Raw genomic sequence first — 21713 nt, forward strand, 5'->3', positions numbered from 1 at the left:
CCTGCATTTAGCTCAGCAGCATCCAGCAATGCCAGGAAGAGGTGATGTACCCCAAGGTTGCAGAAGGGTCTTCCCATTAGCAAAGACTCACCTTGCTCCCTGAGCCACTGAGGACTGGTGACTTTGGCTGCTCTGATGGGTCCTTCCAAGCCTATGGCATGGTGCCCTGGTCATCTTTATTCCAAGAATACATGAGATGGGTTAAGCCCATCTATCTTCTGCTTGGTGAGGAAGATGGGAGGAAGGCACATGCTGGAGGCTGCAGGGTAGCCATGAGTTTGTTGACCGGGATGGATGGGTCTTCTCCACCTCTTTTTGTTACATTGAGCTGCTCTGCATCTTGGTATCAGGCACCATGATACCATGCAGTAATCATGAACAGCAGGTGGTGGACGGAAAAGTTCGTGGTTTGCCCAAGTCATCAGCTTGGCCACTCTGCTTTAACCCAACTCACAAGGAAGCCCCAAAGACTTACCTTATCCTCAAAGCACCACCCAAAGCCATGCATGCCCAGTATCCCTAGGAGACGGTACTGCCTCGCGGGTATTTCCCAGAGGTTACTGTTACGCTGCAGTAATGGGGAATCTCGATTACTCGTTCAGCTGAATGGTGGTAACGAAGGCACAGGACATATCAAGAATCATGTTAGCATGGCAAGTGGCACAGGAACACCCAGAAAGGGTGATGCTCCGCAGAAAGGCCTGAAGTTGTTACAAGGGCGTTGGGAGACTTGATACAAAAGGCCAGCTTATTAATAGCTAATGGACAAATAAATTATGTACCTGCTTGGGTAGATTGTGTTTCTCCCTCCTCACTGCACCCTGCCATCTCCATCACCTCCTTTCTCCCTCATCTCTGTCCCACTTGGTTCTTTTTTCTCCTTTATTTTCCTGCTTTGCAGGACTTGTGTGTGTGTTTTGCTCATCAATGAAAGCGTCAAAGCTGTAGCACTGAATCCAGCCTCCCCCGAGGGTTTCGGCTGCCCACATCCATCCAGAGCAGGATGGGGACCACTGGCCACCTCAATCCCTCTCCAAGGAGGGTCAGACACCTCCCGCATCAGACGAGGGCTGCTCCTGCTCCCAGAGACCCGTCCATGCCCTGGAGACGCTGAACCTGAAAGAGAAGCTCCGGGCAGCAAAACAAAAGCTTCTCACGGTGGCTTTCTCTGGGCTGCTTTGCAGAAAGCGACCTGCCCTGCCTGCCATCTGCCCGCCCCGGCCGGCGCGGCCCGAGCTGCCGGTGGTGCAGGCAGCCGAGCGCCAGCAGCTCTGCGCTGGCCACGCTCCAGCAGGTGCCTGGCAGGCAGGGAGGGGAGGGGAAGGCTGCTTGATGCAAGGAGAGGGACACAAAGGCAAGTTGTTCCATGCACTTGGGAGTTGGGGTCCCCAGCACCCCAGAAACTCAGACCAGGAGAAGGAAAAGCTGAGGATAACTTCGTAAAAGGAGGGTTGGGGTTATCGCTGTTCCCTGCATGACTCGGCCGATGGCCCCAGCTCTGCAAAGCCGAGGGAGGGCACAGATCTGCCTTGTCAGTGCATCCCTGACTGGGATAATGTGGCAGCGGGTTTGAGCAGCCGCCCGGGATGCGGGCAGGCTGGGGCTGCCACTCGCTCCTATTTTAACAGGGGCAGCAGTTTCCCCTCTCGCCCTCCCAAGCCCCGTTTCCCTTCTGGTTTGCGGGCAGCACTCTGCTAGCTGCCTGATGCTGGGGTCCTTCCCATCAGGTGCTCCCTCCCCAAGCTCTAAATGCCCACACGCGATGTTTTTAGAGGACACAATCTGCTGGCACAGCACACTCAGCCTGCTCTGAACCTGCATGGGGCACAGCAGCGTGTTTTATTAAGCACCTTGGAGGCCACCACCCCACCCCTGTGCTTTGGGGCTGGCTCCTGGCAGCAAGAGGAGCACAGAAAATAAGGGATGCTCATACAGGTTTACCCTCTGCTATTGCTTTGAGTCTGGAATCTCAGGCAGGTCTGCGGTACAACCACATCCCCAGTACAGAGGAGGTGAAGAGCATTTAGGGCAGAGCCAGGAGCAGCATCCCAGTCCCTGGACCAGCTCTTTAACCAGGGGACGATGGCCCCGCCATCGCTGTCCCTGTGCCCTGAGGCCCCGTTTCCCCAGCTCTCCCCCTTTCTCTAATCTTTCACGATCACTTTCTCTGCCCACTCTGATTTCACCAAGTTGTGCTATGCTATCCCTCGTGCCAGGGCAGCGGTGGGCAATCTGATCCCCACCCCCTCATCAGGCTGTCTATAAACACTGTCACTAATCACCCCGGACCCCACGCTGACCCCAGTGAAGTTCCACCGTGTCGGTCTTCATTGCCCAACGCGACGCTGCCCCATCAACGGGCAGGCTCCTGTTCCACGCCTGTCACCTTCTCAGTGGGTTTGCATAACCCTAACCCACGTCACGGCAGCTCCTGGTCACCGAAATCAGGCTATTCTGTATCAGTAATAAGAAACTCTCACCACCACCTCTGACCACAGCACGTATCTGCTCACACCGTTGCATCCTCCCTGGGGAGAGCAGCATCTCACCCCAACATCCATGAAGGATGACATAAAGCATCCATCTCCAGTCCTTACTTAACCCCCACAACAGCTGCCTCCATGGAGGGGCCATTGCTTGTCCATTTTCTATCAGCCAAAGGATGAGGAATCACAGAATGGTTTGGGTTGGAAAGGAGCTTTAGAGGCCATCCAGTCCAACCCCCCTGCAATGAGCAGGGACATCTTCAACCAGATCAGGTTGCTCAGAGCCCCATCCAGCCTGACCCTGAGTGTTTCCAGGGATGGGGCACCTCCCACCTCTCTGGGCAACCAGTGTTTTACCACCCTCAGCATATAAAATTTCTTCCTTATATCTGGTCTGCATCTTCCCTCTTTTAGTTCAGAACCATCACCCCTTGTCCTATTGCAACAGGCCCTGCTAAAAAGTCGGTCCCCATCCTTCCTATAGTCCTCCTTTAAGCACTGAAAGTCCACAACAAGGGGTCCCCAGAGCTTTCTTCTCCAGGCTGAACAACCCAAACTCTCTCAGCCTGTCCTTATAGGAGAGACATCCCATCCCTCTGACCATTGCTGTGGCCCTCCACTGGCCCCGCTCCAACAGGTCCATGTGTCTCCTGTGCTGAGGACCCCAGAGCTGGATGCAGCACTGCAGGGGGGTCTCACCAGATGGGGTAGAGGTGCAAAATCCCCTCCCTCGAATCAACAGCATAGGGAGGAGGAGATTCACTCACCCACCTTGTCTCTGCCGCTGGACTCGTGCAGGGATGTAGGTGTGGCTGTGTCACATTTTGGGGTAAAAGTGAGGCAAAGGAGAGGGAGATGGTGTCTTTTCAGACAGTCAGGGAAGAAAGGAGACACAGATGGAAAATAAAAGGTTGCAGCAGTGAAAAGAGGGTGGCAATACCCCTCCTTTGGTGCCCCTGCAAACTAGGGAAGGAAAGATGGAGGAGCAGGGGGGAAGCCTGAAGTTAGGACCTCTGCTAGGTCCATTCTTCTCCCTGTGTGGGATGGGGACAGCCGGGAGGAAGGCAGGGAGACAGCTCTGGTGCTGTTTGTAATCAGCGTCATTGGAGCTGTGGCAGAGGGGAAGGCTCCCTCCTGCACGGTGCAGGAAACAACCATAAGGCAACATCCATCCCAAGCAGATATTCCTGCATTACAGAGTCGCAAGGCCAAGTGTGGGATCACGTCATTGCCTCAAATCCCTGTCCAAGGCGAGGTTACAGATGGGGAAACTGAGGCACAAAGCACACAAGAGGGCTGAGCTGCCAAAGCATCCCTTTGTACCGGGTGAGGGAGGTGCAGGACTGCTTCCATCATTCCTCCTTCAGTACATGGGCAGCAGCTAGTGAGCAGCTCTGCCTGTACAGGTTACTCTGTCTGAGCCTCCAGAGCAAGCTCCTGCAGCAGCTAAAGCCTGGTAACATTAGAAAGTGCTTGCTGACGTCTCCGAAGGAGCAGCTTCTGTCTGCTCTGTGGTTACTGGGTCCTGCTGGCTAAGGGTGGCTCTGAAAATTAATAAGAAAATTAAAGTTACTGCCAGTAATCTTAAATTCACCTCGTAGGGGAATTTGTGCCCCACCCAGAGAGGCTTTAGTGGACCATAAACCGTAAAAGATCAAAATATCCTGTACCAGGAATTAAATCCAACAGTGCCCCTGCCTGGGCGATGGAAATATAGCAGCTTAATCCGAGACGCTGTATTTTTACAGTGTGCCATAACATTTATTTAAATCTCAGCAGGGTGGGGAGAGCAACCCACTGGAGCACCCCATGGCCCCCAGGACCCGGCAGCTGCATCCAGACCCCCCACCCCCTCGCTGCCCAAACTCAGGGCTGTGCTGCTGACAAAGTCAGGCCCCCAAATCCCATCCTTTGCTGCAGGGAGGGATGGCACATGGCAAATTTACCCCAAGAAAAGGGTCCTGCATGTCTTGGCAAGTGGATGTGATAGAAGAGTACAAGTGGCTGCTATATAACAGCTCCAGCCAGAAGAGGACAGTGGTGCATACGCTTTATTTAGGGGTGTGCTACCTATGGGCGCACACGCACCAAGAGGGATTTTTAAGGGCTGCAGTTGCCCTCTTCACTATTAAAATCACCCATTTCAACACACACAGCAGGGTATGACAGGGGTCGAGGCTACTGCCAGCGCCGAAACCCCATCCAGCCGTGGGTGTGAATGAAGCTGTTGCACTAAGAGGTGCTTAATGGGACACTGGCTGCAGCAGGACTGCGCTCCGGCAGCCTCCCGGCCTGCTGGGGGGAGCAGGGATGCATTGCAACAAAGGCGGAGCCTAGGGACAAAAAGAATTGGTCCTTTTGGGGAAAAATTTCACCTCCAATGAAAATAGGACTTATTGGACTGATTTGAAAGGTGTAGAGGAAGCTGCTCTGGCTGGTGCTGTTGCTCTCTAGGGAAGGAGATGAAGTATGAGCATGTACAGAGACAAAAGAGACTGCAAACACATATATATCAACATGCATATAGGTATAAATACATAGGAACAGGTGTTCAAGCTGTTTCCTGTATCTCAACATATATTCCTAACCCCCCGCCGTGGTTATCTGGCCCTAAAGGTGAGACCCGCCTACCACAGAGGGGCTGGCACAGGCTGCTGGGGTAATTTCTTGCTTGTAATTAAAAAGCTGAGGATTTGAGGTAAAAGCAGAGCTGGAAGCCTGCCAGGCCCCACTCATACACCGGGCTCCTGCTGATGCTCCTTGCTCCAGGGAGGAAGGCAAGGGTGGAAATACAGGGAAGGACCCTTCTGCTACCAAAAGCCACTGGATTTAAGGATCTAGGATCAAACTGTCCCAAGGATTTAGGCACCAGCTCTCAGAAGCCACAATAAGAGGTTGGTTCACAGCTGTTTCATACTCTGGACCTCACATCTGTAATATATTCCCCTAAAAATCATTCACCCCTGGGATGAAAAGCCACATTTTTGCCTAACAAGTGTTTTCTCAGCCCCATTCCCCTAGGGCGGGAGGGGGGGTGGGGTGGCTTTTGGTGACAGGTAGCAATGTTTCCATCAGCCAGGATGCTGCAGGCACTATAAGGGACCCATTTCCCCTCTCCCAGCCTCCTCACCTTGCTCACCTGCTGCAAAAACACTCACTTTTCTGCTGTTTTAGAGCTTAGATGGGCTTGTGCCAGAGCTGCAGAAAAGGCAGGCGCTTTTCTTGGTGACAGCTAAGCGTTAGATCATGAAATCTCACTCCTGCGATGGAAGCAGAGAGGCGGGATGCATACAGCAACGTTATGGTTCGGGAATGGTCTTGGTGGAGATGAGGCTTTCCAATGTTCTCCCTAAATGCTGTTTTCTTCCCCCAAGCTTGGCTTTTGCCATCCAAATCCCCTTTTTCCGGAGAACTCCCAGAGCTCGGCAAATGGGTGCGATGACCTGTCACATCCCCCTCCACTGCCGTGCACAGCCGAGCAGAAGCGATGGGAAAAGACCTGGCAGATGGGAGCCCCTTCACCCTCCTTCATCCATTCTCTCCCTTTTTCACCCCCAATGTGATGTTTAAAAAGCTGCTGTGGGTCCTCAGCTGGTGTAAACCTGCCTCAATGCGGTGAGCCTCCTGGAAGTTAAAGGGTTACAAGTGCCCTCTGCAAAAATTACCTTCTTTGGGGTAAAAAAGGGAAAACCCCACCTACTCAGCACCTTCACACAGTCTCTTGGGCAGGGGGAGGTTTCACTTAGACCCTCTTAAACACCGATACATTCATCAGGAGCTCTTAGACACTGATATATTCATCAGCCAGTGGCCGTTGCACCCCACAGCCTTCCTGGGGTGAAATATGAAAAATAGGCATTTGAGAAAAATATGAGGTGTTTGCTCCTACCTCCAGGTGGCTCCCGGGGGGCTGGCTTCTCATTGCTGCCCAAGAAAGTTCCCCTCCATCCCCGCCAGCCCTACTCCTGCCAGCTCAGCAGGCAGCACCGCACCCCCGCTTCAACAGTGCGCGCCCTGAAACTAGTCAGTAAAATTCACTGGTGTAAAACAAACCAGCCCACAGAAACCCACCTCTCCTCATCCTTCCCATTAACAAACCCTCTTCCCCCTCCCCGGATCGCGCACGGGAGGCCGATGCAGACGGGAGCTGCCAGAAAGCTGTCACAACATCCCCAGCACTGCTGCATGTGAAATGCAGCTCTGCACCCTCCAATAGTCACATCTTGCCTTTTATTGCTGTCTAATGGTCTAAACGCAACCTCTGCTCCCCTCTAAACTCTGCCTGGCCTCGCTCACCTGCTTGAACCCAAGAGCAGAGCATACCTGGCTGTCCCAGTAGGACCACCAGCCCCACAGACGGTCCCAGACTGGTTTGCCTTTGCCAAAGGTCCTTTTCTAACCTCAGGCAGGTGGAGCTGCTCACCAGATTATCAGCCTCCTTCCTCAAGTGCCCGACTAGCCCACAGCTTTGAAGGCTGCAGCTCCCCTGACGATGCTGATGAGCAGGTTTCCTGCTGTTCAGGACCAGATGTGCTGGCTGGGATGAAAATCTGGGTGAAAATCTAGTTATTGGGGGCAGGGAATAGGAAGAAAAAGGTTCTTGGTTGTGACCAGCACCCATGATGTTGGGCACCCTGTGACCCCAGATTCAGTGGTGGTCACAGCATCCTCCCTCCCCATTTCCCACTGCTTTACTAAGAAGGCGAAAAGGAGCAATGAAGACACTAGACCATCACTGGAAGATGCTGGACCATACCTGAGGGTTGGCCCATCTTCCCAGCCCCACAGATCATATGCAGGGACAAATTCATGCAGAACCAGGCAGGGCTCTGCAGTACAGTCCCCAAGACACATATCCTTAGAGACGTGACATGGGAAAGGTCTGGAGACACTATCCCTATCCGCTTCCACGGACAGCTGATGCTGATCACTGCTGGAGGATTCTGGGGTAGACAAGCCTCTGTTTGCACCCATAAAACTGCAAAATGTGCTGCATCCCTTGGAGAGCTGTACCTTGGGGAGCCTCCAGAAGCAATTCCCAAGTGGGAAGGGGCTCCCTGGATTGTCCCCTCTCCAGCACTGGCTTGCTTTGCTGGCATTAGGGAGAAACGCTCCTTTTCATCCTAACGTTACCTGCCCTGACGGCAGCCTGCCACCCATCTCAGCCCTGCAACCTGCCGCCGTTCCCTCCAGCTCTGGGGGGCCTCTTGGAAAAGACTTTAGGCAAATATTAAAGCTACACCCCTAGCAAATCCCGGCTGGGACAGAGCTCTGCTGCAGTGCGCTGAAAGCCCAAGGAGGGGCTGAAATTTGGGTAGCCAGAGGTTGGCTTTCGGGGTGGGGGTTTGCACTGGGGCAGAGGCCTTGAAATCTCACATCAAACCAGAGCTGCCTCTGGTTTGGACACAGGGACAGGGACAGCCCTTGGTCAGCTGCCTGGGCACCCCTTGTCCTCGCTGGCGATGCAAAAGACAAAATAAGAAATATCTTTTTTGGGGCCAGCAATGACTAATTCTCCTCCAGGAGCAAGGAAATAATTATGGGTCTTTCCCAGGGAAGGGATAGCCCTTAATTATGAGGCCTGGCAAGCCCTCAGTTCAACCTTCTGAATTTCTCTCTTCCTCAGATGAGCTCCTCGCACCTCATTTCTCCTTCTGCTAAGTAGGAATGAGCCCTCTCTCCCACCCCACTGGCACCACGCAGCCCTCGCTGGGATATCTCCATGGGATTAATTACTCAGCATCATTTAACACTTTTTTATTATGGCTGAATAACCTCTTAGGGAAGCCCTGGTGATGGTACGTGCCCACTCACCCACAGACAAGGAAATGCAGCTTTTCCCGTCCGCAAAAACCCAGGGCACCCTCTGTTTGCAGGCTGACGATGCTGAGTCGCTAACGGTGCAACTGGCGCTCTCCCTAAGAGCACCCAGGTGTTGGGGTGCAGGCATGCAAACGCTCCCTTCGCTGGCCTTTAATTTCCCTCCTGGCGAGGTACAGAAGGAAACGCCCTCCCAGGAAAAGCTAAAAACTCCCGCGTTGCCACGAGTTACAAACCCAGTCCCCCTGAGCTCTGTACAGTGGCTCTTGCGGGCAAGGGGAAACCCTCCCTGACTGCAGCTACGGAGTCGAGGGGCCAAACCGCCAGCTGGGGTAACATGGGGTATCCCCAGAAATTCAGGCTGGCCCCCACATCAGCGATGACTTAGAAGGGGAGTTTTAAGGCTGAATAATGGGAAAGCGCTCTTTAGGAAAAGCCTCCGGCGCTTGGCACAGGCCAGGCTGGCAGCAGAGACCGGCTGCTCTGCTGCCCTGGCAGCCCCACGGGGACCGATCCTGCTCCGAGCCGTGCTGTGAGCTGCCTTTTGGCTGCCCACTCCCCTCGTGCCGCTCCGCGCAGGATTTGCAGCCTCTGCTGGGAGGCAGGAGCTATAAAACCCCGTTTTAATTTTGCTCTCACCGGGGATGGTGAAGGAAACAGAGCTGGAAACCAAACAGCCTCGCTCCACGCCTCCTACTGCAGGCAAAGAAAATGCAACAGCATGGAAAGCCGGAGAGGACCAGATCCTCCCGCAGCGGGAATCGGCGGAGTCAAGGGGCAGGGATGTCCTGCCTGTTGCAAACCACGACGCTGCCACAGCCACCACGGCGAGACTGGTGCGGGCTTCCCTCCTCCTGTACAGGGCATTTAGCAGGGCTGGGCAGGATGCTGCTGGGTTCCTCTGCCTGCCCGTAGTGGTGAGGCTGGTCGAGCATCAGGCTCAGGTTTATTCATTATATATATAACTATATATATATATACTTATTATATGCCACTGCCTTGAGAACAAGCCCTAATCACAGGGAGAGGAGACACAGGGTTGGGGATTTCTTTCCCAACGTGTTTCTCCCCCACTCCTCCCCTCCAAAAACTGACTCTGATTTACGTCACCTGCTCCCCTTTAGAGCTGAAACGGTGTCAAAATCCATCCGCAGGCTGGTGGGAGTCAGTGCTGATGGGGAGAAGCTGCCAGGGACAGAAAGGCAAAGAGGATTTTCCATCCCCCTTTTGCAGCTGAAGTTTTGAACACTTATTTTTGCCTCGAGGGTGTGATTGAAACCCTTGAGTCTCCAGAAAAAGTGTCTTGCAGGGGGTTGCTTTACACTTTCTGCAACCATCCTTGGGGTAAATTGCTCGGGGGTGAGCAGGAGTATGGAGGGATTTGCAACAAATTCCCCAGTCACTGGAAACCACTTGCGTAAACGCTCCATTTCGATCGGTGCAGGCTGGGCTACAAGACCGCCCGGTGCCAGGGATGCCCAAAGCGGCGGCAGCTCAGGACGCAGACCCTTTTGAAATCCCCCCCTCGCTCAGGCACAGGGACGCACAGGCTTGGCAACAAGCCTGGAGCCAGGACTTACACCCATACACGGGGCCGTGCAGGCGCCGCAGCCTCTCCCGCACCCGGCGAGCTCCCATGTGCCCAGGCACGTCGGCAGCGTGCCAGCGCGTCCTCCCGATGCACCCGCCCTGGGCCACTTAGAAAGGCATGCAAGGAGGAAAAAATACATCTTGTATTCATGCCAGGTTCATCTCACCGCGCCCTCTCAGTTTCCCCCCGGCCACCCTGAGACCCTCTCTCCCCACTCCCCACTTTCTCAGCCACTTTCTTGCCCATGGCCCATCCCTCTGCCGGAGGAATCCTCCCTGCTAAATACAACGGCCCCTGCCAAGATAAAAGCGAAGCTGTGAATAATTCATGTTTCAATCTTTTTTACCACCGTCTGCTGTAAATATTTAAATAGCACCAAGATGTCTAGAGCTGAACTTCGGGAGGATGAACCTGAGCAGAGCCTCTGGCTTGGAGGGCAGCCCGTGGAGGGGGCGAGCTGGGGACGGTGCATGGGGTGGGTGGCAGGTGCCACAGGGACAGGACGGGGCGTCTCCTTGGCTGTGTATACGCTGGGGCAGGGGCAAGGGAACCCCAGGGGAAAAAGCTGATTTACGGCTTGGTAAGGAGCAAATGTCCTTCTGGAAAAGGGCAGTTCAGAAGGCGATGTATTTGCGCCATAGGAAAGAGGTGAATATTTTGTTGAAAACAAGTATCTGAATAACACAGTTCAACCTCCGGCTCTCTCCTCCCCTCTCCTCCGCTGCCTTCCCCTGGCTCAAAACCTTGGTGGGATTTCACCCAAATTCCTGATTGCCACAAAACCCATCAGCAAATCCCCTCTGCTCTGGTCTGCAGCTCCCTGAGCTCTGCTCGGCACCTGCAAAACAAGAGAACAATGTCTGACATTAAAATAACGTGCGGCCTCACGCCATCTTCCAGCTCCTGGTGCGTCATCCAGCCTGGACATGAGGGGCAGCTTATTGGGGATATTTACCCAGTCCCAATGGATTGGGAATATCTGGGAGCTCATTGCAGGAATTAGGGATACCCTCCAGGAACAAACCCCATCCTGAAACCGTTTTTTTTTTTTTTATTCGCGGTGCTTAGGAGAACAGCACGTCCCTGGGAAGCTGCCGTGTGCCCGAGTGTCCCCTCCAGCTTCAGCATCACTTCAGTATTTTGCAACCCTTCCCGTAGGTAATGGCTCAGAGCATCACTGCCACCATGTCTGCAGAGATGTGGTACTTGTGGGTCCTCAGCTGACGGCTCCCTTGATGGCCACCTTATCCCGCCATGCACGGCGAGCCTGCATCTCCCCAGGCTCTGCTTCAAGTCCCCTTTGGGGATGCACTCAGCTGCTGAAACTCTGGGCATTTTCTTCCCAGAGATTTATGTGGTTTTTCACCAGGACTGAGGGTTTCCCAGCTTTGCAAGAGTGGTTTTAAACGCACCGAGGGCCCTTTGCTCTTACGTTTCTCCCTGCACCAGCCTGCGCATGTGAAGACGTGCTTGTGGTGCTGTCGGTCCTCCTCCCGGTGAGCCTCTGGTTGCAAATCCCTATATCATCCTCCAGTGAAAAGGCAAAAAAAAAATGTCCAGGAGGGGTTTTGCTGCCGGCTGCAGCCCTTGCTCCACCCCCAGTGCGATGTCCCAGCACTGAGCTGTCACCCGGGGAGGGGGGACCAGCAGCACCAGCAGCTCCCGCTCATGCCATGGCTTAGATCGACAGCTCCATCACCGCAGCGGCTTTGGGGCCATCCTGGAGCAAAAAGCAGGCCCAAGGTACCTCCACAGAGCCTGACCCTATAATCCTTCTCTTACAGGCAATTTCTCGGCTGGAAACATCTTTCCCACCTCTGGAGGCTCTTCGGGGGTGTTAGTTGGTTTCCGTCCTTAGAACTAGGGTAAATGTAGAGTTTGGGACATCAAAAAATTTTGCAGTTTGTACATTTGTATGAGTGTTTCTCTTAAGCCAAGCATTTTACTCAGTTTTAACCTTTTAAAAGCCTTTTCCCAACCAACAATATTTGAAACAAAAGAGTTTTTGTTTTCCCGATGGGATGCTTTGAAAACTTCATTTTCTTCATCTATATTCCCAAGCCAAGATATTAATCAAAACAATATGATTCTCACAACAACAACACCACCAACACCAACACCACCAACAACCACCATTCAGTCAATGAGTCACCATTTTTCTGTGAAAAAACCGAACGTTTCCCCAGCTCCCTGCTCAGGAATGGCTCTAATCTCTGCACCAGCCCCTGTGGCCAAAGCGGCTGTGGTGGGTCCTGGCCAGATGTGGGGGTTTTCTGGGCGTACATGCAGGCTCAGGTTATCTGGGCAGGGTTTGCTCCTTCCTCCGAGGTTGATGGCAAGATCTGTAACTTTTTTGGCATTGTGACCTTTGCCTGGCTTAGTTCACCCATCCCCAGAGATCCCAGAGCCTGCAAAGGGCAAGGAGAGCGTGTGGATGAGCTAAGCACCAAGGTGCAGGTTGGCTGGGGATGGTTTCCCAGCTCTTGGTTGCTCTTCCCACCTCTGGAAATGAAGAGAGAAGGAAATGTCCATGCATTGGGCCCACAAAACCCCCAGGGCTGGTTGGGGGAGCCCACTGGCCATGGGGACACCAGCTGTGGGGCTTTGCACCGCTGCATGAGAGGTGGGAGCAGGATGGAGCCCGGCGGGTGCTGGGTGCTGTTGCTGAGGGTGGTCCAGGTGGCTTCAGAAAAACAGAGAAGGAGAGAGAAAGGGGGCAAAAAAAGAAAATGCCAAGATTAAACCCTTGGCTGATCAATTTTCTGCAGAAGGCTGCTGGAAGGCTGGCGGGTTCGCTCTGTACTAAGTGGTTTATAGATTTCCTCTAAATAGGAGGATGCGGCTGCCGGTGTAACCACACCGAGGAGGGCACAAACCTGCTGGGAGGGGACAGGGGATGGAGGTGGGGGCTTCTGGCTTGGCCACTTCCTCCTTTCCTCCCCAGCCAGCACATTTAGCAGCAGGCAAGGGGTTAATGGGGGGAAACACCCCAGTAAATGCTCCTTCCCACCCAGGATAAAACCACCTTGTGCATAACCATGGGCAGGGACTCGTTGCAGGGGGATGGGGTTTTAAAGCACCCACAAGACACCAGGCCCTTTTTTTTTTTTTTTATTTTGAGGATTTGTGCTAAAGGGACTTGTCAGAGGGAGAAAAGAGGCAGCACATCCTTTCCTGCGGTGCACGTGGCCAGGCTGGCTGTGGGCATGATCACGCCTTAATGTACGCCCCACCTTGACCAAGTCCCAGCAGTGAGGATCCCAGAGCGGGCACATCCACCCTGCTAACACCTCGTCTTCATCCCTCTCCAGGGATCCGGAGTGGGACCCCCTGGGTAAGGGGGTAAGCAAGGATAAAACCAGCTCTATGTCTCAGCAAGGTGGGAAAAAAGGTGAAGGAGAGATTTTTCTGATGCTTAAACACTCCCACCTCATCCCAAGGGGAACTGCACCCCAGTACCATCTAGAAGAGTTTGGAGAAGTTTCCACTTAAGCCAGCAAGCGGTCGGGGGTGAGAGGCCTGGAGTCGGAGGGAAGTGACTAATCAATCCACTCATCACTTATTTATAAAAACGGCAGATGCGAGCATGAGCTGAACCGCTGAAGACAGCAGCCAGCTAGTCATTGCAGGAGGGTTTTGGAGGAAAAATGGACAGCTGAGGCAATAGCTTTCAGAGGAAGGTCTTATCTGGATGGTCTGATCAATAAGGAGAAGGACCATATGAGACTTTTTGTCTCTCCCAAGGCCACTGAAAATCTCCCCATCCTTCCCAATGTTTTTATGAACCAAGCAGGAAGTCACTAAAAAGGAGTGGCTTTGCTTCAGGGTGGAAACATCACCAGGTCATCCTGAGAAGGACGTTCTTCACTCTCAAGACACTCGGGTTCAGTCCGATCTCCCTGTGGATGCCTCGTCATGTGCCTTCCAGTGTCCTTTGCTCCTCTGCTGCGCGTGGAAATCCTCCTGTAGACAGATCAGGTGGAGAGAACACGTCTGCGTGGCTTGGAAATGCATAGCCATGAGGCAGTTGCCATGGGCATAGCTTTTACCCAATATTAAGAGAACAAGGAATAGAAGATACCTTGAGAAATAACATCTTGTAGCTCCTGCTGCATGGAAACACATGCAAAATATTCACCTCCAGGCAGAGTCTGGGCTCTCCCATGGGACCCGAAGGGATGAGCCTCCCTGCTTCCATAGGACTTGGGCACCGACACCCTCACCATCACCCACCCTGCAGCAAGATTTCACGCTCAGTGAAGTCAGGGGAGCAGGACCAGGTTCTCTAGGTATTTTAAGGTCCATTAACTGGCAATGTAACTCCTGAGAGCCTCATCAGGCATAAAATTGGAGTAAATCCAGGGACATATGCAGGGTCTGAAGCACCACACTGAAGCGGTGGCAGAGGGGTGCTGGGGCTCTCTGGCAGCACTGGGAACCAAAGGCACTCCAAGATGTGCACCTAGGGCTGAACCAGCTCAGTAGCACAGAAAATAAAGAGCTGAGCTGCCGCAAAGCCCTGTTGACCCTTGCATTGCCATGGGACATTGGTGCTGCTCTGGGTTCCTTTTGCAGCACCAGAAGCCACTGCTACGAGCAGTAAGGACTCGAGGATATGAGAAGATGACTTGTATTTTGTGTGGGGAAAGATGGCACCTGTGGGAACCTGGAGCCCCCTGACTCATCTCCTCGTCTCTCACACATGGTGGCATCCTCAGGAGGACTTCATGCGGTCTTGTTGCCAAGACACCGTCACGGTCAGCAGAGTGAAAGAGGACCTTCTTCACATCAATCACCCAGCTTAATGTAGAGATCTGTCTTCAGGCCAGAGGAGTAATGCCTTAAAAGGACCCACTTCTCTGCGTTCACAGTGAAAGGAGTCAGCGAAACAAGCTCAGATGGACCATAGATGTCCACTGTTGGTGCAAGGGATGCCACTCAGCAGAGCTACATGAGGACCCTGCAGTCCTCTCTTGTCCCCCAAACCCTTCCCCCATGCCATTGCCAAGGCTTGTGGCACCCGCAGCATTGTGCTGGCTGGGCATTCAACCCATCTTCACTTGGCAAGAGCTTGCCTTGGGAAACCATCCGGCCAAGGCATGAGTGGGCATCACGCCACCAAAGCAGACGGTGGGAGCACGGGCAGTCGGGAAAGCACATCCCCAGCATGCCAAAGGCATGTGGCCCAGAAAAGAGCATCCAGAGGGGTCTTCTTTCTTCGCTGTAGGCATGAAAGGCACCAGGAGAGAGAGCAGGGGGCATGACCTTATGGCTTCACTGTGAAAATAGGGATCCAGGCATCGAGCTGGTGATGGGAAGCAGTTACAGTCGTGCCAACCCCACGTCTCAGCACTGCTCTGCCTTGGCATGTATCAAAGCCATCCCATCCCACACAGCTCCTAACTGTTAGGTCCTAATAAGGGTCTTTCAGGCATTGGTGCTCTGGAAATCCGAGTGGCATCCCTTGCACCAAGAGTGGGCATCTATGGTCCACCCGAGCTTGTTTCCCTGACTCCTTTCATCACTAATGCAGAAAAATGTTTTTTTTTTAAGGCATGCCTCTTCTGGCCCCAAGGTAAATGGCTAAATTAAGCCGGATGAATCATGTGGAGGAGTTTCTCTCTGCTGACCGTAATGGGGCTCCCAACGCTGAGACCAAATGGAAAGGTCCTCCTGGGGATGACTCCATAGGCGTGAGACATCCCCAGCGGACCAGCCTGTTAGGGAGCCCAGCTCTAGGGGGTCTTTGCTCCCAAAAAGCACCACCATGGTGACAACTCCTCAGCTCCTGGCCACAGGGTCAGGCCCTGGGATTGGCACAGGGCGAGAGGGTCATCTGTGCCCAGAGCGAGGTGGGGAGCAGGACCAGGACAGAGATCGATAGGACAGTCATCTTCCTGCGCATCAGCAGCCTCTCAGAATATATTTAATACACTAAAACACATTCCCCCAATTTTCTATTTATGGCAAATGAATGTCTAATCCTTGAGCCGCGCTGTTGCAGCTTTGTGCTGAGCCGGCGGTTCTGCTGATGCTGGTGGGGTGGGAGAGGACGAGCTCGTGGGAGCCGCAGAGCACAGCAGAGCCGAACTGAGCCACCCCCGTGCCCCTGCCAGGGAGAAGCCACCTGAGCAAACCCTCTCCCTCTGGCAGAGCATCCCAGTGTCATCCCGTTTCTCCTGCCCAGCAATGCCTGCGTTGTGGTCAAAGGTGCCTTTGCTTCTCTTTCTGGAGCCAACAGGGGCTGTTTTCTTCCAGTGTCAACTCCCACCATGGTGAAGGTGCCACCATCCCACCCGGGAACTGCTTGAGCTAAACCCACGAGCTATTTTCCCCTACAGCATCATCACTAAGGCTGAACTAGAGCACGGAGGGGAAGGGATCTGCAAGCAGTGCTCACTGGGATTCAATGGATGTCTTTGCATGTCCATGCGTAAGGGAGCACACCCACGCGCATGTCCCGTGGTCGTGGACCGGTCTGGGTGCACACGCTCTGGGGTACGCGCCTGCCAACCAGTGCAGAGGATAGTTTTCCAATGCTAAAGGAGCCAAGTGGAAAAGGCAACCAAAACCCTGAGTCCTGCGTGCAGTGGGGTCTATGTGCAGTGGGGAGCCCCTGGGCGGAGGCCGAGCTTGCTGCAAAGCCCCACAGACAGTCAGCAGCGCCAGTGTGCCGTCTGACGTCAAACCTGGGCTCCTTCCAACGCAGGCTGAATGTCAGCAGCACCCAGGAGCATTTGTGTGGGTTCAGAGTACACCCAAGGGCCCCAGAAATGAGGCACAGGCACCAGCTGTTTTCAAAGCAGTATTTTCACTGAGCCAGTGCATGAGGCCAGCTCACCTTCAGCCGCTCCTCCCTGCCCACAGACGCTGCAGGCAGCGTGAAGGCAAGGACGGACCTTCCCAGAGGAGGCTGCTCTGCCCGATGCTGCAAGGATGGAGCTACTGCTGCTTCAGGGATGGTCTCAGGTGCCTGGAGCCCGAGCTCGCACCCGCATCAGCAGGGCTATGGCAGAGGGCAGCTAATGTTACCTGCCTGGGCCCCAGCCAGAGCGGGGAGGAAGTCCGGAGGGGAATTTGTACCGCAGAGCCGTGCCAGGGAGCGCTTGCAATACCCTTTCTCTCTGTCCTTGCACAGCCTGTGCAGAGCAAAAGCCTGCAGGGTGGCAGACTGAAACCATGGGGGTGTCCCCCTTCCCAGGGACCTCGTGTCCCTTCCCACTGTGGGAATAAATGTGCAGGTGGGCGAAAACGCCGAGATTTTTGCATCAGTCTGTTGCATTTATTGCAGGTATAATGGGAATGTCAGGGGGTTGTGGGGGAGGGGGTCATTCATGGAAAGGGGTGTCCCCAGGGCTCTGCACTGCTTTGTCAGGGCCACATCCCTAGGCCGTGCAGCACAGGGAGACTTCTAGAAGCCGAATAAGAAATAAAATGGCATTAGGGTGGCTGGGAGCTGAGCAGAAGAGGCCCTTGCCCTGCAACCAGTAAAGCTGCAGTGAGAGCTTCTGCAGACGACCATCGCCTGTGCTCCTCTGCTGAAATCGCTGCAGACGGTCCGAGACATCTGAATCTTTTCTTTCCTAAAGCACTTTAGAGCTACTAATGAAAAGCACTGTGTAAGAGCCACGTAACATCATCACCAGAATAATAATAGTTACTATCAATGCCTGCCTGCCTCTTGCCAGCCTTATTGAATGCCACAACCTCTTTTTTTTTTTGTGTCTGTCTTCATGAAATTATGCCCTGCTGTACCAAATGCTCCGCTGGTTTTTTTCATCCTTAAGGGTTTCAGGGCATTACAGTAACCCAAAACCTTTAAAAACATTTGTGAGTAGAGTGCTTTGGGCCGCCTGACTAGGAGATGTTATACAAGCGCAGAGCATTCTTCCTATTTGATGGAGGTCCTTCAGGGTTAAATTCTCCTTCTGCCTTTTAAAGAGTGGAAATAACCAGCATGTGAATGCTGAAGATCATGGATTGGACTAGTCTGGAAGTGGAAGAAGTTGCAACCATCTGGACCCCCCGTGCAGTTGCTGGAGGGAGGCCAACAGCCAAGAGGAGCCTCATCCCTCCACCCCTCGGTGGTGCCAGTCACTCCATTGGGAACAGGCAGAGCCCCAGGTAACCCCAGCAGACCCGGCTGCTTGGTTTTAGACAGCTGAAGCTGGGGGAACATCTCCTGCTCCTTTCCTCTGGGCCTGTGCAGCCCTCCCATGGGGATAAAACACAAGGTTTGGAGCAAAGCCCTTCCACCATGGAGCGCTGGCAGGGGTCAGAGAGCAGCTGCAGCAAAATGTGGTCCATCTTCCCTCTGCCCTTTCCACCTTCCCAGCCTGGTTTTGGGCTCCCCAGGACCAGCTATCTCAAAGATCTCATCCAACACCAGAGACCTGGGAGCAGCCTCCCTCACCTCCCTTTCCATCACCAGTAGGGTGATGCCCTTTCCAGATGGGATTCAGTTGTCTCTAGGCATCTCCTTGGGGATGAGAAGAACTGCCTGCCCAGGGATAAGCAAACACCTTCATTTGCTCAGATGGAGCTCATCCAAGCCAGTCCCCACAGCATCTCCAGGGACCCAGACGATCCGTGGGATCTCACCATGGCCTCATCATCTCCGAGGTCCTCTCCAGGGATGACTTGGGAGTTTAGCTGGTCCATCCAACTGATCCTTTCATAAACTCAGACAACACAGGGCTGTATCTGCTGTTGCCTCCTTCTACAGCTCAGGAATTTATTATCCCCAGAGCTAAAGCTGGTGAGCTGCGAGATAAAAATGATCTCTGCCCAGGATTTCTGCAGCTGCCTCTGAGTGCTCACAACCACTTTCTAGTTACTAAGGCTCAACTATGAAGAACTGTGTTCCTTCAGCAGAGATTTGCCTTTAATTAGCCAAGGATAAAAGGACAGTGGAAGACAACCCCGCGCCTAGGCGGAAAAGGCTACGCTCTCAAACTATGTGCCATCGGCGGTTTTTTGCAAGGCAGGGAGCAGGTGCCTGGCAGAATAGATTTGTTCTGCCTCCCTTGCCTTTCCCCCACCTTCACCTCTCGCTGGGTAAAAACCGTGTCCTGGGGGCCTGATCCTGCCCGGTGCCTGCGGAGCGGAGAGGTGACTGCGGGAGGGAGGTTGCTGCGGATGCGGGGGCAGCTGGCGGATTGCGCCTGGATGATCTCCGTGTGGATGCGAGGAGCATGATGACCTTGACATCTCCAGACCCCCCAGACCCCCGTGTTGCTCTTGTCAGGAGCTGCATTAAAGCAGCAGTGAAACAACCCCCCTCGGGTTCTCACCAGCCCCCGGGTTTCTCTGCTAACCCTGAGGCTGTAGTGCCCAATCCCCTTGGATCCCTACAAACTCAGCAAACCATCCTTCAAACCAATCATCTCCCAAAGACTCATCTGTGGAGCATCACGGGGTTCGGGCTTGGATCAAGGCGCCCGTCTCCTGTGCCCACCCGGGGCAGCGAGCAAGCTTTGCCCCAGGGGCAGCAAGCCACAGAGAGCTGGAGGGGGCAAACCTCCAGCTGAGCCTTTGGTAAATCTCCCAGGCACCCTGGACCCAGCTTTTCCCACCATTTTTAAGGACAAAAAGCTGAGGCAGCCTCACCATGGCTCTTTCTGCATCTCCCCAGCACAGAGAGGCACAGGGCAGTGCGATGTCCAAGCAGGAGCTCAGCATGCCGGGCTGAGAAAAGCTGCTGAGTGCCTGCCTTCCCCGTGAGATTGGGGTAACATTGGAGCAAGGGGCCTAAATATTGGGGTAGCTCTAAATATTTGGGTAGAGCTGGCTTTAATCTCTGGATCACACCTCATTATTTTGTCTGCCCTAATGTTTCATAGATCCAGGGCCCCAGCAGACTCAATTCAGCATCTGTAAAAGTGTATACTTGTGTTTCTTCAATACACCCAGATTTTGCTCTCATTCGCCTAAAGCTCCCCTTCTCCTGCCCCGCGCACTGTGCCAGGGTGTGGATGAAAGCACTGCTCCCAGGAATAGGTTTTTCAACACCCAGCACAAATGCAAAGGAGGGCCAAGAAGGAGTTAGAGAAAGTGGGAAGGAGAAAGAGGGACCTGGCCTGATTTCCAGAGCTGTGGGATAAATGTGCATCTCAGCGAGAGCTGTGCAAGTGCCAAACCTTTGCCTAGAGGTTACCTAAAGATAGGCTGCGGGGGCCCCACTTCACACACCCGCCCTTGCAAATTTTGTGCACCCAGCCATTTGGTTAAGGCTACTCCAAATCGACGGCACTGAGCACCAATGGTTTGACTCTGCAGCAGCTCCCGCCCGAGCCCCACTGCCCCGGCCATCCGCACAGCATCACCGGGAGGGTGGCAGCCTCCCGCGTGCTGGATCATTTTCCCTTCCCCGCTCTCAGCATCTTACTTAATGGCCTCTTCGCAGCTCTGGTCCGGGAGGTGATCTCAGGATCCAAGTGCCCACTTTGCCAAATGGAAGCGGACTCGCTAACAGGCAGCCAGGAGGGCTAAAAATTCCCGCTTGTCCCTGGGGCACGCGCGATGGGCTGTAATGGGGTTTGAGCATCCTGAGCTTTCCAGGACAAGTAACAGAGGTAGTGCTTTCCTGGCACTTGAATCTTTTCCTCCCTCGATGTAAATGAGCAGGATTTTGAGGGCTTGAGCCCCCAGCAGAGAGAGGAGCTTTTGCAAAGGCATGCGGCGTGGTTCCCCCTGCGCCAAGGAGCATCGCTGTGCCACTTTGGAGACTTCTTTTATTTATGAGCTAGAGCAGATCTGCGAGGGGTTTTGTGGGGTTTTGCCTGGCAGAGAGGCAACACTCAGCAAAGAAAGTGGAGGAAAGTAGGTCATTTAGCACAGGCATAACCAGCCAGGCTGTGCTCAGCGGGGATCAGCCGCCTGCCGCAGTCAGGATCACAGGCTGGGAGCTGCTATCACGGGGCCGAAAGGGCTGCCCAAGCGCGGGGACATCTCCGTGTTGGACCGTGTAATTCTTCTGTCCCTTTCCTTGACTCTGTGAATGGTGCAAAGGCACGAGCAGCTTGGCTGGCAGGAGGATGCAACACCCCTGACAGCTTCTCCCGCATCCTCCAAGCACGGCCGGGCTGGCGCAGCACGCTGATAGACCGGCAATTTAAAATAATTACTGTATCTGCCTCGCAGCCTCCTCCTGCCATCTCTTTGGAAAGCCTGCGCAGAGCAGACTCTATTCTGCAAAATCCTTGTACCACTTTGTGTTTAGATATTTATAAGTCCACAAGCCAACGGGACACAGATAAGGGAAGGTTTTGGCATCTGCCAAAGCCGACTGGAGCTTCTCCTGGGCTTGGAAATGGAGATGAGGAACACAAACTGGCCCAGTTTGGGGACTGCTTCCACTCAGCGTTATAGCAAATACTGTGACATTTCACTCAGGATGCATTGCTCATAAATACTTATGTTAGTTTTTGTGCACTCAAATGGTTTTCCATATGTAAATGTGCAGAATTGGCCGCTCTTAAATACCTCCTCTCCTCCCGCAACACCCACCCACGGGTTCAACCACCCGTTTATGCATTTTCACTGTCCCAATATTGAGCTAAGCTTTGCACTTTGCTGCGTCCCTGGACACAGCTTAGCAAGCTGTGGTACAGATGGGGAAACTGAGGCACGGCACGGAACATGATGTCCCCGGGTCACACAGTTGGCCTTACTGGTACAAGTCACACTCAGACCAAAGGACTCTGGCTTTGAGCCCACACCAGGGGCTCCTTCATGACCAATATGAGGGAATTCGGGGTGGTTGAGGTGGAGGTTTAGCACTGCTGTGCTAACCCTTGGGTTACCAGGCAGTGCCG

Source organism: Phalacrocorax aristotelis, chromosome 21 (genome assembly GCF_949628215.1).
Source record: "Phalacrocorax aristotelis chromosome 21, bGulAri2.1, whole genome shotgun sequence".
Lineage (NCBI taxonomy): Eukaryota > Metazoa > Chordata > Aves > Suliformes > Phalacrocoracidae > Phalacrocorax > Phalacrocorax aristotelis.